At 44.2% G+C, this 15,260-nt stretch overlaps 1 long non-coding RNA gene across 3 annotated transcripts in view; it reads left to right on the top strand.

Annotated features, from left to right (window-relative positions):
• The first annotated feature begins 389 nt into the window (after positions 1 to 389).
• Positions 390 to 15,260, top strand: part of LOC125432701 — a 40,231-nt gene continuing 25,360 nt past the window's right edge. For 2 of the 3 annotated variants that reach the window (XR_007244527.1, XR_007244526.1), the window contains exon 1: positions 413 to 845. This is a non-coding gene — a long non-coding RNA (uncharacterized LOC125432701). Of the gene's footprint in view, positions 846 to 2,980; positions 3,159 to 15,260 lie in introns of all 3 variants that reach the window. The other variant, XR_007244528.1, reaches the window with a different exon arrangement.

The following is a 15,260-nucleotide window of genomic DNA, read 5'->3' as shown; positions in this document are numbered from 1 at the left end:
GAAACATGTCTTCTGTCCCTTGAAAGAGTTAACTAAAAGAGTTGTGCATAGCTTGCTATGTGATCTGTGTTTTCTGAGGGTTGAGAAGGATCTGCTTTTTTTGTTTTATAAATGGCAGGGAGGGAAAAGGACACAAAGTTTGCTCTGTTTACAGCTGCACCGTTTCAAAGACTGTACCGTTGACAGCCAGCCCTAAAAGTGTTAAGCTAGTAAGTGTAACTGTCAGAGAGCCACAAGAAGCTGACGATATGAACATGAGAAAAGGGAGGTTTGAAACTGAAGCAAAGAAACCAAGGTGAGGAGGGAACACAGAGATATAAATAACTTGGGTGCTTAGCCTGGGAGTGACTCTCTCTCTTCGTTTGTCCGGCTCTGGTACTGCTGGCATCAACTCTCTGGGGAAAGCTGCAGTTCTGCTGTTAAAACACAAGGAGCAGCCTGGAGAATTTTGAGCTGCGTCACACAGCTCAGAGGGAGAGAGAGAGAGAGAGAACAAGCTCTGTCGATAGGTCTACTAGCAACAGCCCTGCTGCAGTGAGAGAGAGACAGAGAGATCATGAGAGAGAAGTAATAACAACATTGTGCAGCGTGGTTCTTTCAGCCATCCAGCATCTTTTCAAAAAGAAATATTATTTGGGGACTCATTTCGTACCGATGGATTTGTCCATTGATGATACCGGAAAGATACAACACAGTTAATCCCGCAATGGAGGGGGGGGGGCAAGCGTAGGAAGGGTTAATAGGAGGACAATTCTGGAATGTTCTATCCTGCGGCGAAGTGAGCAGAGGGCTGAGGACTTCACAGGTGTAGACATACTGATCTCATGGTTCCTTGTTTTCTTTACGTACGTATCCTTTGATCGAGGAATGGGGGGTATCGAGTCAATAGCCTCGTTGTTGTTGTGGGTTATGTGTGTGTATGTTGGGGGGGGTTTCTTTCGTTGCCACCCCAGCTCTCAACTTTTTAGCCCTTTGTTATTTTGCTGTACATAGATATTGTTGCTTTGTCCTGCGTCAGACTGTTGGAATGAAAGCACAGGTTGTAAAATGTCACTGCGTAGCTGTAATGCAGATCCAGAAAGGGAGAAAAGAGAGTGATAGTTTTGCAGAGGTTGCTATCCAGCACTCCCCCCTCCCCATACACACATGCACATACTTTTAACAGTTGGTACAATGGGCTAACAGTACACTCTCTGGTTTTTTGAATCTGGATTGTTGTATTGCATACTTCAGAAAGTGGCAAATGATGACGCAGTGATCCCTGCTAGACATGTTGTTATGCTTAAAAGGCATCAGTGGGGACAGGTATATTGTGACTCTCTATACCAGCTACAAGGGTCTGAATTAAGAGAGAAAGATAGCATTTAGGAATTAAATGTCATCATTTTGGCTTTGGAAAGTTGTTTACCTTGCTCTCTCCGTGTCTCCATGTTGGCAGTCTTCCAGCTCACATGTGATAGTCTCCCCTGTACTGCTGCATCATTAACTGAGTGTTGGAGCTTGTACATGATTGGCTGGGGACAGCTCTTATTCTAAACACAGATTTCCATTGGAGGAAGATGCAGTGGCAGGTGAAAAGCTGCTTCAGATTGGCTGGAGGCAGGATATCAAATCTAAATGTTCCATTCCCCTGCTTTAAAACGGGTTCTGTACAGTTTGTGACTTAAAATATTGGCTGTTTGCATTCCCCCCTCCTCCCCCCCCCTTAAAGCAGGCATTGTGGAATGTGTCAGTATCTTAGAAGCTGGTCATTTAAAGAGAAAAGCTAAAAGCAGGAACTTGATAATTAGGGATCAGTTTAGTTTATTACTGGTGCAAGTGACGCAGAAGGAAAAACAAATATTCTGATGGCTCGAGTTGCATCAGTGACAGGCGTGTTTCCGGCTGCTGTGAGACCAGCCACAATGACGTGACATTATTATAGGCTTTAGAGGAGACAACAAAAAGAATCTCTGGTGGGAGTCTACCTCTGTGAGTGGAAGAACTTTAACTAGAGCAAGCAATTTCCTTCTGTTGTAATCCTGTGGGGCAGAGTGGGTGCCTTTCACTGGCATGCTTGTAAAAATCCAGTTGGGCTAGAAACAGAGGTATGTTTTAGGTTACATTGTTATGCATTCAAAGTTGGTGCTTTTGCTGGACTGGTTAGAATAAAACAGAATACAGTGGCAAAGTTTTTTGGGGGGAAGGGTTAATGAGGGGGAGAAGAGTTGTAAGGTGGCTGCAGAAGAATACTTAGACCGTTAAGAAGAATAAATGGACTGGGGTTGGGAGGTAACCTGGCATATACATGTAAGGTATATGTAAGGTAGACCTGGAATTGGTTTTAACTGTTTAGTGATACATGTTTACATTCAAGACAACTGCAAACCAATTTGAGTCGAATAATTATTCTACTCTGAAGCCTGGGGTCTAGGTTCTCTTCCGTTTGGAACCCATCTTGGAATCCACAGTAACTGACGTTATTGCAGAACGTGGGAGGGTATGTTTTGTGTAGCATTTTCTCATAAAATGTTCCAGTAAACTGAAAGGTTTACGATGGTAGAAGGATTCTTGTGGGTGACTCACCGGCAACGAGAGAGTCAAGTTCAGCCAGTCGCTGAGCAGCCATTTGCTGGCTTTAGAACTATATCAGATGCATTTTCATTCTCCATCTTGGTTTCTTTTAGAGTACTCTGTCTTCTCAAGTGCTGTTACAACCTCTCAGCAGGTTTTAAAAGCTCCGAGATAGGTATCATCTGCTATTTGCATTTGGTAGCTCAAGAGGACGAACTAATAACAAGGGAGCCATTTCTGGAAAGAGTCATATATAATGCCTGAAGGTAAAGAAGGCAGGGAGACATAGCAAATTCACCCCTCCCATTTTATCTGTTCATACACACCTTTGTTTTCCATTTCACCTTTCCGTTACCAAGCATTATGCCTAATTTGAAATTCTATAACTGTACATACATCACTTTTCTCTCTTTTCCTCCTCCCCTAGTATGGGTCGTTCCTCTGCAGGGCTGGCTCCTCCAGAGGCAGTCTTGCATCCTGCAGCGCTAGTTCCGCAGAGGAGGCAATGGGAGACTCAACTATGATGGCCATTCTGGTTAGGGTTGGATTCGCTACTGAGACTGCATTTGTTCCTGGCAGGAGCAGGGAGAATTTAACGCAGCTGGGTATGTTGAGAGGGAGATGGGTTAAATTCATTTTTGACATCTAAATGAATGCATTTTCTAAATGTGGCCACTAGGGGTTGTGTATCAGCTTCTTCATAACTGGTGCTCCATAATGGCGTACTTTAGTATATTATTAGGAATTGTAAGGGTTTCAGTTCATAAATCGCTTGAGTATAGGCCCCTCTTGTATTCATAATCATAGCGCAAGTAGCAGGTCCTTTTCTTTCTATTGTACAAAACAGAGACCTTTCTAGATGTTTAGGGATAAGGAAACGTTATTGACAGGCTTGAGGGGCATTTATATTTAGAATTTGTTTTTATGAATCTGGTTTTAACTGTTAAATACTTAGTTTTTAACTAAGTCATTGGCCACTCAGGCAGAGATATAAAAAATTACGTAACCAGGGCACTATGAAGGTCTGGTTTGGTTCCTGGCTCAATTTTGTGACCTTGGACTAATTTGTTCCTTTCTGTTTGCCTCTATCTTCTCTTCTGCAAAGTGGGTGTGATAAGATCAGCTTGCCTGGAATGCTGCAAACTGTTTTTCTTTTTATAAGAAGAACCAGTGAGTCTTTACAGAGGCCGAAATTCTCCCTCATAAACACGGGATGTTCCACTGTACTAAGACTGCACTGCTTGGTGGGTAGATTGAAGCCACATCATGGAAGGTGCCATGTATGTTACAATATCCATTTGTTATATTGACTTAATCTTAGCAAATATATGGGAATGATTCCTACACGTGATTTTCTTCTACTGTTTAGCTGTGATGCAACAGCATTTGGTCCTGCTGATTCTTCAGAATGGAGGAAAATGTGAACAAGATAGGGAGAGAACCAGGAAGAATTTACTTTGGAAAAAATCCCTCTGATCAAAATATATTTTCATAAACAAAGTGGTTATGGTGTGGGCATGTTTTACATTCACCCCTGCTAGCATCAGAAAAATACAGACAGATTTGGTGGTACTCCTGAACATTGTGTTGCAGAGTCTGAAGCATTGCTGTTGTTAATGTCTATATCCTATATAAACAGTATTAGACTTTGTGTTGGGAGTTGTGCTGATTCTGGGAGGAGAGTAAAGGTCTTTTGACCTTTTTTGTGTGTGTGGGGGGGGGTATTTTCCTCTCATTTTGTAGGAGAAGGTTTTAAAACAACCCATCACAACTTGTTTCCCCTTCAGGATTTCCTCCTCCAGCACAGCACTACCCTATGGTGCACTTTTTAACCAAGTGACTGGCAATCATTTTCAGTTATTTGGGTGTGGCTTCTGTCTTTTATCGCTCTTCCCTCCCTGCTTTAAGGGGTAATAAAATGAATTGTTCAGAATCTTGCAGTTGTATAGATGGGAGGTAATAAACATGAGGTGGTTATCTTGAGAGCCGTGTGTCGCCTGCATTTGTGGGAAGGAAGATAAAATGATAACGTCTGTTTCTTTTATAGGTTGAGTTTGTTAACATCTTTTGGAGAAAAAAAGATTAAATTTGTTAACTTGACTTAGAAAAAATACCTTCTAGAATGATGTTTCCCCTCATAAAACTGCTTGCTAGAATAGGGAGAATGCCATGCAGTTGTTTTAGTGGCCATTTTGCTGCATCACCATCTCTACCCCTCTTGTCTTCCAGAGCCCCGTGTTATATTTACTTGTGCTTTGGAGGCACAGACGTAGTAGTACTTCCTTGAGGCCAGATATTACTTCAGAAATATTGTAAGATCTAAATAATGGTTGGAATTTGATCTGTTTTTGTATTTTAAAAAATCTGTAGTTGTTTGAGCCTAAGGGGGGAATCAGGTGTATTAGATTCAGTTCTATTGCATTTGTATCCAGGAGCCTCTTGTAGTTCCTTCTGCGACGCTGTATATTTGTGTACTGGAGAGATGGATATTAGATTAACGAAGACCACACATTCCATTCTAGGTTTTCAGTGTTCTGTCCCAAGTTATTGGGACTCATAAGGGGGTACTAGTAGTGTTTCCAAAGATAGGTTGGGAAGATTTAGGGGATGGAGCCTGGATAGGGTGAGGTTTGAGTAGGGAGGGACCTCATTATAATGCAATAGTATGTATTACAGTAGAATCCACGGTCCAAAACAGCCATTTTCTCCAGGGGAACTGACTTCTGTTCTCCAGAGATCAGTTGTAATTCCAGGAGAGTTACAGCCCCCCCCCCTTGAAGCCTGGAAGTCCTAGATACTAGGAACCCTTTGGAAAGTTTAGTAAGCTACTTATGGTGTTACGTCAATAGTGCAAAATTAAAAAATTTCTAGACTGACATTTGGCAAACTGGCAAAAATCTGTTGGTCAGGCTGCTCAAAAAAGCATGTTAAAACACTGTGGTGGAACAGAGAGTGATGCCAGGTCTCTAAAGAATAGAACAATTACCTACAAACAGAGTACTCACTCAGTTTCACAAAAATATGCAAGTGTGGACCTGTTTGTATTTTTACCTGTGTTCTTGCAGAGATGCAACAATTTTCCAGGTTGCCAGCTGTCCTTTTCCCCATGGTTTCCTTTTATACTAACTTTGTCCTTAGTTCGTGTTCCTGTAGTAGCTTCCTGTAACACTTCCTCACCTGTGGGTCCCCTTGGCCGTTCCACCCCTACTGCTCTACAGAAAAAAACAAGCTGAGTTCTGAGTATGTGAGGCTTTTTTTTGCTGTTACTGATTAAATTGAATAGGATAAGATAGGTATGTTTGGGAGGCTACATGTATTACATGGTGTAAAGTGAAATCAATATTTTTCCAATGTAGGATAGGGCTAGATACTAACTATTCTGGGAGAGGCCAGGATTGGGTCAGGGATTCTAGTGGTGATGGAATGTGGGACTTATACTGGTGAGAGAAGGTATTTAAAGAGAAGGGGCCTGAAATATGGTTATGCTTGGACCCCTTCTAATCTTTGTCCCATCTCAAGAAACAATGGAGGTGGGGCTAGGAATATCCACCCTTCTCCGACACTGATGCTGGTTAATGCCAGGTTGATCAATAAGACCAGGCTTGTGTGGGATTACTTTGCAGCACATAAGGTGGACTGTGACCTGGGTATGCAATGGCAAAATGGTTGCCTTGAATAAGCTTGCCCCCCCCCCTTCCCAAGGTTCTCAGTGCTCAATCAATCCCAGACAAAGGGCTGGGGAGGTGGGGTAGCAACTGTCATTTGGGAGTCTTTCTCTGTCAGGACAATCCCCATTTCAACAGTCACCAGCATTGATTGTGTTGGCCTGGTATGGAATGCTGTGGAGAGTTTGGCCATTCTGCTAGTGTACCGGCAGGTGCTCTGCTGAATCTGTTGGAAGTTGTGTTCGACTGGGCCTTGAAGTTCCCCAGGCTGATAGTGCTGGGGGATTTCAATGCCCATGTGGACTTGGCCTCCTTATTTCAGGTATCGGACCTAGTGTTTTTCACGGCAGCACTAGGACAAGTCCCACACACCAAGCAGGTCACACTCTACGTCTGATTTTGGGCATGGGGGGTGGATGTAAATCTGATCTCTTTATGTAGAGTGCCATAGTAAGACCACTTTGCCCTGAGACCCATCTGGGGACTCTACTTCTTCCCTGTGTAGGCAACAAGTGGATTTATGCTCGCCTGTGGAGACCCATGGATCCTACTTGATTCTGGAATTCTCTGTGGATCTGATGTCCCCCCACTCTGGTGTTTTGCTGGATGAGCCGGTTGAAGACTGGCATTGCTGTCTCTCTGAAGCCCCTCAGGGGAGGGCGGTATAAAAATGCAACCAATAAATAAATAAATAAATAAAGCCATTGACAAGATTGCTTCCCGACATCCTGTCCGCATCCATTGAAATTCAGCCCCTGGGAATACTGGGAAATCCAGCCCCTGGGATACTGGGAACTGAGGATGATGAAACAGGAGTTGAGACGACTAGAGCGAAGGTGGCAGCAAATTCATGATGAAGCTGCAAGAACATTTTATACGATGTTTATGAAGTCCTATGAGATGGCTCTGAAGGTTGCTAAAAAGAAGTTTTTTACAGCCTCCATTGCATCCATTAGGCCACACCCAGCTCAATTATTTCGGGTCATTCAATCACTCACGTTCCTGTGAGAGGGACCAATGCCTGTGGAGACTCATATTTTTATTCTCTTTATACTTTAAGGGACCTTAAAAACAGCAGTCAAGAATACCCACTACATTGTAGGTTGACTGTTTAGTCTGTGTGGTATCTGGAGTAGCACAGCAGCTAATTTTCTAGAACAAGAGGAGAATTCAGAAATTTAATTGTTTCCACACAGGAGTGAATCTCTAATCTTTCCCCTTGTTCTACTGGCAACCTTTTAACCATTTTAAAGTACAAAGAGAATAAAAATACCATTGAATGGGGGCAAAGTGCACATGTAAATTCTCCCCTGGTTGTGGTTTGAAGTGGTTGGGCAACTTGGCAGAAATTCTGTGAAAACCCTACCTTGTTCTTTCCAAGAAACTGTTCAACAACAGTGTTCCCACTGACTTCAACTGATGGTATTTCCTGATATTTTGCAAGAATTTGACCATTATGTGATGTGGGGAGGGTATTTAAATTTTTCAACAATATGAAAAGTTATCTGTTAATCAAGAGATATGAATTCAGCCAGATGGTTACTATGAGTGAAATGCCGGGGGGTGGGGAGTATTAAGCTTCATTGGAAGCAGGGGAACCTCTATGCCGAAATCTGTGCCCACTGCATTGCACGAAGTGACACAGATGCTGACGTTGGGAAAGCTCCTTCCTCAGTGTTGGGTTGCCCATGTGCCATGTGTATGCATGGCAGCCAAACCCAGAAACTGGTTCCTGCTGCAGTGGGCCTACACTACAATTGCCCATGCTGGGGGGGGGGGTAATTGTGGGGGCATCCCAGAGGTGGAGCCAACATTAGTAAACTTCAGTGTTCTTTCAGGCCAGGAACACTCCTTCCCAGCAGCATATACTTGCACCACCAAAAAGTATGGCACAAGTCAGGCCCCTTCTGCACAGCAAATGTATAGTGGGTTGCAGTTGGGATAAAGTAACCTGCTTTCCTGTTTAGCATTTGCATGCATCTGTGCTGGCAACGATTGGAGCCCATGGAAACAATGTAGACACGCATGGTGGCGTGTCTATTTTTTAATTTTAGCTTCCACCGATGCATAGCTATGCAGGCATGCACAGATGAACCCGCACAGCCATGCTGATGTCTCACGATACCATGATACGACCATTTGCACCTGTGTAGCCATGCAGATGTAAGCCAGGAAATTTTAAAAAATGAAAGTGCAACTGAATGAAGCACCTCCTGCTCAGCCGTTTGCTCGCAAGCAGCTGCAACCCGGGATTTTTCAAAAGACTCAAAAAACCCAGTTTGGGAAAAATAACACTGGGCAGACTCGCTTTAGGGACGGAATCCATACAAAGGCCGTTTCCCCACTTACAAAATGGAGGCCAATATGCTGCAGTTTCCTTTGCTGTGGGACCTTTTGAGTGCAGGTTCATGGTCCCCACCGCAGCTTCTGGTCCCTTGGTTCAACAAACCGGCAGCTGCGCAGCAGCCGCACAGGACTCCCCACAAACGTGCAATCTGCTCGGGGGCTGTCCTGGTTGGCTGCTGTGCTGTGCTGGTGTGGGAATTTTTTATTTTAAAAAAGAATCGACATCTCCTTGTCTATTTGAGCACTTAAACTAACGTGCAGATGATCTTCAGGAAGGACCCAATTCGTGCAAAAAAAGAAACCCACGCACGCACCCACACGCGCCGCTTCCCCTTTCTCTCTCTGCCCTCTCTCCGGACTTCTCACTCAGCAGGGCTTTTGCCTTTCTCACTGTGGCTTCAGAAAAGGGGTGAGACAGGCCGGACAAGTGCTCCCCTCCAGCCAGCTCTCCCAACCACCTTTCCGCCTGTAAAGGATCCTGCCAGGTTCCTGCCAAAAGGCGATCTGCACTCTGAGGCTACTAGCTTCGCGCATCCATTCGCTTCGCAGTGGGACCTCCTGGCCAGCCCCCCAGTCCCAAGCAGCTGTCGGCAGCGGCCCCGGCCCCTCCTCCTGCCTGCTCCTCTCCTTTTCAGCTCTGCCGGGGTGCATCTGTATTCAAAGAGAAGAAATCCGCCTTGCCTTCTCGGCAGTCAGAGGCTGGGAGAGTGTTGCAGTGACAGAAGCCACAAGTGGCGCTCAAGCCAGTAGTCAGCAGGCAGGCAGCTCCTCCCCAGAGCCGGAGAAGCGGCACAATACTTTTTGGTGTTTAAAAAAAGTTTTTAAAATAGGCTGTGTGTGCATCGCACACACCCCCCCCCCCCGCTGTGGCCTGATTGGAGGGGAGAATCACGTCATTCAGCGGCGGGAAAATCAAACTCGGAGTCACCCCCCCCCCCAGGGTTCCCCACTCCCCCGCGCTCGCCGCGGGGTTTTGGAAAAAGTGCTCGACCATCCAGGAACAGAACTACCGTGCACTGTGGAGGAAGGAGAGCGGCAGAATCAGGGTCGCTGCGTGGTCGCCGCTGAGGTAGTGGGGAGTGCGGCTGAACCCCGTGTTACTTGCCACGAGTAGCGGGCAACAAAAGGTGAGTGGGGAAATGGCCAAAGTTCCCCTCCAAAACAGGTTTTTAAAATTGTCCTCAACTTGCGTTTATTGGCCCGTGCAGAAGGAGCTGCGCTCTTTGATTATGTGTCCTGCATTGCAGGGGGTTGGAATTCAAGTAAGCTTCTGGCTTTCTGGGGACCAATATCTCTATGTTGAATTGGATTCTAGGTTTGAGATTAGGCTACAAATATGCACTGGCACTGGATAAATTCAATAAACTGATATTAAGGGCAACTGAATTTTCACAGCCTAGTGCAAACCTTGCTTAATTTGTTTTCAATAGGAAGGAGGCAGAAATGGGAAGCACTCCCTTCCTATATCTCCCCCTGCCCCCACTAGCCAGGCATACAGCGACAAGTTGAATGAATTTGCCATAACATTGGTCAGTGTCTATGCATTTCTTTTTCCTTTGTGAATTCAGCCACATGAACGAGAAGATGCTGTTCAGTGACTGGAGAGTGGTAATTACTTTTTTGAAAGTCCTGATTGAACATAGTTCCAGCTCCTGTTTCGGTTAGATTGGGAAGGGGGCAGAACCAGGCATCCCTGATCTCTCAGGAAGACCACCTCTTTCACACATCCATTTCTTGGCATGTACACTAGTCCTTGGAGAACCCTGGTTTTGAAGGGCTCCAGTACAGCGTTTGACTCATGAAAACACTCTGGAAGTTGTGCAGTCAATAGCAAAATGATTGTATCACGCACGTGATTGATAGGAGCTCCAGTACAAATTCAGGTCTGATGTTAATTTTATCCATATCTGGAGCCCCAATAATGAACAATTTCACCTGCATTGATTGTTATAAAGATTATGCTATTTGTTGACTGTAGATGTGTGTGCACTCATAGAATCTACCACTTTCAGTTTTATTTGCAGTTTTCACTGAGTTTGTTAGTACTACATAGATCTGGTTTTATTATCCTTTTGCTTAACATAACTAGGTTGATTTGTTACTGCCAATCACAGGTTTAGTACATAATTATCGTCCTTATCTTGTATACTTTAGGATAGAAATGTGACATACTATTTTTTTTAATTTAACCTTTTAACTATTTATTTCTCTAGATTATCATTATGCTTCTGAAGTGAGTTCTAACCCACAAAATCTTATACTTTGGTAAATCTACTGAATATATAAAATGCCACAACACTTCTTTTTGTGTTTACTGGAACAGTCTATTGCTACCCCAATAGATTTTGTTTAGCGTGTGTGTTTCCTGTGGGAAGGGAGAGAGAGAGAAAAAAAACTGTTCTTCACAAATTAAAAGTTTTTAAAGGAAACAGGCAAATATTTTATCTGGGTTTAAACAAGCAAGCTAGTGGGGTTTGAAGCCACGGTTTTTCTTTTCCTTTATGGATATAATCATTTCCTTTATGGATATAATTGTTTCGTCTTCTCCTTTATGGATATAATTGTTTCTTCTACGTATGTGTTTGCCATCTTGTACCCTTCTGTCTGTCTGTTTCTGCTTAAAGGAGTTCACTTAGGATGGTTTGGAGTCAAAGAGACAACCGATACAATTGAGAGAAGTGGAAGATGGTAGGTTATTTTCATCTGTTGTGGAATGCTTTGGGATTTCTTTGTGGCACGTTCTCTGATGCACTGAGAACATGTTGTGCAGTTGTAAGTGAAATGGTCAAGAGTCTGGTTGTACTTGTGTCTTGAATGGTCATGGGAAAGCACTGACTTGAACTTGAAAAAATACTTGGGAGGGGGGCTAATTTCCCCCCATTTAAGAAAGAGCATTCTGTGAGCAAGCACAGAGGAAACACCTACCTATAGTCCTAGGAGCTGTGGTGAGTCAGTAGTGATTGTGGCGGAGCCCTGGAGCTTCAGCAAGTCCAGTGGCAGTGATGTTGGGAGATGTCCTGGGAGTGCAGCAGCTCTGATAACAGTTGGGGAATTGGGGGGAGCTGCAGCAAACCCAGCATCATCTGTAGTAAGACCTAGGAGCTGCAGCAGGCCTACTGTCACTGTTATCGTGTGTGTGTGTGTGTGTGTGTGTGTGTGTGTGTGTGTGTGTGTGTGTGTGTGTGTGTGTGTGTGTGTGAGAGAGAGAGAGAGAGAGAGAGAGAGAGAGAAACTACAGCAGCTCTGGGTATGGCAGCAGCAATGGGGGAGAAGTTTCAGTGGGCCAGAAGTTGTGGCAGGCTTGTTGGTACTGTCAGCAGTGATGGGGGAAGGATTTGTGACATCCTTGGGGATAGTGGCAATGAGGGGAAAAGAAGAAGCAGGGGTGGGCCCAACAGTGAACCCTGCCTCTGTCCTTAACCTGGGATGTATGTGCTTTACCCTCAAGTCTTTTGTAGACACTACCCCTTAGCACCCTCAAGTCTTTTGTAGACACTACCCCTTAGCAATCCTATGCTAGCAATCCTATGCTTAAAGATAATATATAAGTGAAGTAAAGCAAAATATAGTGGATGATTGGGAGGCAGAAAAAAGGTAGGTTGGTGAATCTCTGAGAGGGAGAGAATGGGACAGAAAGGGGAGAGGATATAGGGGTGCCTGGGGAAAGGAAAGAGAAAAAAGATCAGTTTTGGCTGACTATATTTGTGTTCTCCTGTACCGTGGGAACACAGAATCCCAGAACAGATCTTTTTATAATGTCCTAAAGATATTATACTTATGCTGTGCGGAATCCATTAAAGAGATTGATTCACCTCAAGAGGAAATTATGTCTGTCATATGAACAGCAGTTGTAATTCTGGGAGATCTCCAGTCAACACCCAGAGGCTGCCAACTCTAGCTCACATGGAGGAAATGGCTCCTTTGTAAGGTGGATTCTATGGCATTAAACCCTTCTGAGGTCCCCCCCCCCTCGCTCAAACTACACCCTCCTGAGGTTCCTTCACCCAAAGGATTTATTAACCCTACCTCCTTCCCACCCAAACGACCAACCACCCTTTAGCTTCCGCTCTATCATAAGCTTTCCCTCTCACTCCACTCCCAGCAGTTTCAACCTAGGAAAACTGTGGCCCAATGGAACGGTGCTGGCCACTAGGCCATCCGCAAGGACTTGTGAGGTGGCACTTTACTTTCCCCTGTATCTTCCTTCCTCCCCATACTATTCTCTCGTCTGCTGCATGGAGCTCTGGTCAGTTTCACAGTGGTGGCTGCCATTTTGTGTGCTGCAGGAGATTCTCCATGGAGATTCTCCATAGAGGTTTCCTCTGCTTGCAGCTCATCTGTCTGCTATTTTGCTGTAAAAAGTAGATTCATAAAATTTGTTTAGTCTAGCGATCCTGTGCATGTACCATTTCCCCCTTTTTTTGTTTTGAGGGGGCTGTCTGCCAAGCTGGGGTGACACAGATATGTGCACATTGCAGCTACTCTAGACATGTTCCTGTATCTTTTCAGACAGCCCTCTCAAAACAAAAAAAAAATAGAAAAATGGCATGTGCATGGAATCACTAGCCTAAGCAAACTTGGTTCATGTACTTGTACAGTGACATGGCAAAGTGATGAGCTGCAAGCCAAGAAAACCTCCATGGGGAATCTTCATGGAGAATCTCCTGCAGCCACAAAATGGTGGGCGTGAGTGGCAGAAACAAAAGTAAGAGGTTTGGGCAGAAGAAATAAAGTGTTTCCTGCCTGCTGGCATTTGTTCAGCAGGTAGGAATTGTCCTCAACCTAGGTTGGGAGAAAAAGATAGTTTAGCGATCTTTGAAAAACCCGGGTTGAGAGAAATGTGACAGGTTGAACTCGTGTTGGGAAAGAGAGCTGTGTGAAGTTTCCCCCAAAATGGTTTTTATAACGTCTTAAAGATGTTACGTTTGTGCTGTGATGTTATTTTTGTGCTTATTATGCTGACAAAATAAGCCTCCAACTGGAGTGCAATTACAACAAACTTTTTACTTATATTTTTAATTACAACTTAAATGAATCAAATACTTGTAGGACATGATATATCAGCATTCATTTCTTTGTTGTGTCATGTCTTATGCTGAATGTGATATAAACTTTACTGCCACTACAAAACTGGTAGAAAGTTTAAGTCCTTTCAGTGTTCTCATTGGTTTTTTACTTTGGTTTGCTATCTAAGTTTAGAATCAACATTATTTATAGCGTTTTCTGGTGTTCCTTATGGTGGAGTTGTGACTCTTTACAAAACAAACAATGGATGAATACAGGATACAGGATACTTTTACAAAAGTAAGTTGGTGAACTGAGGTTTATACAAAGTCCCTAAGCTATGCTTGACTTAGATATTATCTTTTTCTTGCCAAATTTGTTGGAAAATCCTAAGACAGCTGCTTTGTACACAGAAGGTTCCATCCTGGCCTCTTCAGTTAAAATGTTCATGTAGTAGACGATGTGAAAGATCTCTACTAGAGATTCTGGAGAGTCATTGCCAGGTGGAGTAGACAGTATTGATGTTGATAGGCCAGTGATTGGCTCAGTATAAGGCAATTTTAATGTGTTCATGCTAAGAAGGTTATGTGCCTATAATATAAACCACAATTTCTTATCTTCATCTTTAGTTGAAGCTCATTTTTGGGCAGCTGTCTAAGGATTTTCCAACAAATTTGGCAAGAAAAAGAGGATATCTAAGTGAAGCATAGCCTAGGCACATTGTATAAACCTCAGTTCACTTTAGAACATATATACCTTGGATGTATCCTGTATTCATCCATTGTTTGTTTTGTAAAAGTCCAGCTTAATGAGAGAGATCTGTAGCAGTCCTGCAACCAGATGGGCAGTGAAATAGGGCCCCTCCGCACTGTAGGATTCGACCTTAGTTCAACGTAGGTCCGACCCGGGTACTCCGCACAGCCGTAGCGTTCAACTCATGGCTGTCTCTGCTCCCCCACCACCATCAAATTTTCGAGCTCGACTGGGAGGTACAACTTTTTCCGAACTCAGGTTGCACTCAAGCCGAAGCTGGCGGAGTGCAGAATCTCCCTCGCCTCGACTCTGCCAGTCAGCCAATCACAGTGCAGTATTTCGGCCATGCGCATAATCGGGGAGACTCCACGGGCGCAAAAGCGCCATTTTAAAAGAACGCCACCTTCTCAAGCGAATCGGCTTAACGGCTCAGTTCTGCTTGTCCTGCTCCAACAGAGAAGGCTCGTGAAAATGCAGATTCCCGCCAGTTACAGGCGGGAAATTGGTGCTTTGTGACGTTGTCACAAGTAGTTCCTACGTGGCAAAATGAAAAAAAGGGACGCGCACACACGTTTCCCGCCATAGAACAGCAGCCAATCGGAAATGAGGAGCGAAAGGTGCAAGGAGGTAACCCTGCCCTCTGATTTTGGGTCCGGAGAGACGACTCGGCTGCTGTGTGGAATGACAGAAGAGTCGAGCTCAGGTAACGATTTCCGCAGATACGAGTCGGCCCTCGGTCACCTCTGCTGTGCGGAAAGCCCATAGAATGTTTTCATAACAGAACAGAACTTAATTCTAACTGCAACAAAGCATAGTGTGGTATAGAACTGTAATGTTTCAGTTCTGAAATGTGTTGGCCTAGATAAAGAAATAATGAACAGTTACATCACATTTTATTGCGTTTAAGAAAGAATGCTGCATCATATTCCTTTGGGCCGT

Source organism: Sphaerodactylus townsendi, linkage group LG05 (assembly GCF_021028975.2).
Source record: "Sphaerodactylus townsendi isolate TG3544 linkage group LG05, MPM_Stown_v2.3, whole genome shotgun sequence".
In the NCBI taxonomy this organism is placed as follows: domain Eukaryota; kingdom Metazoa; phylum Chordata; class Lepidosauria; order Squamata; family Sphaerodactylidae; genus Sphaerodactylus; species Sphaerodactylus townsendi.
This window is presented reverse-complemented; position numbering and strand designations above follow the sequence as displayed.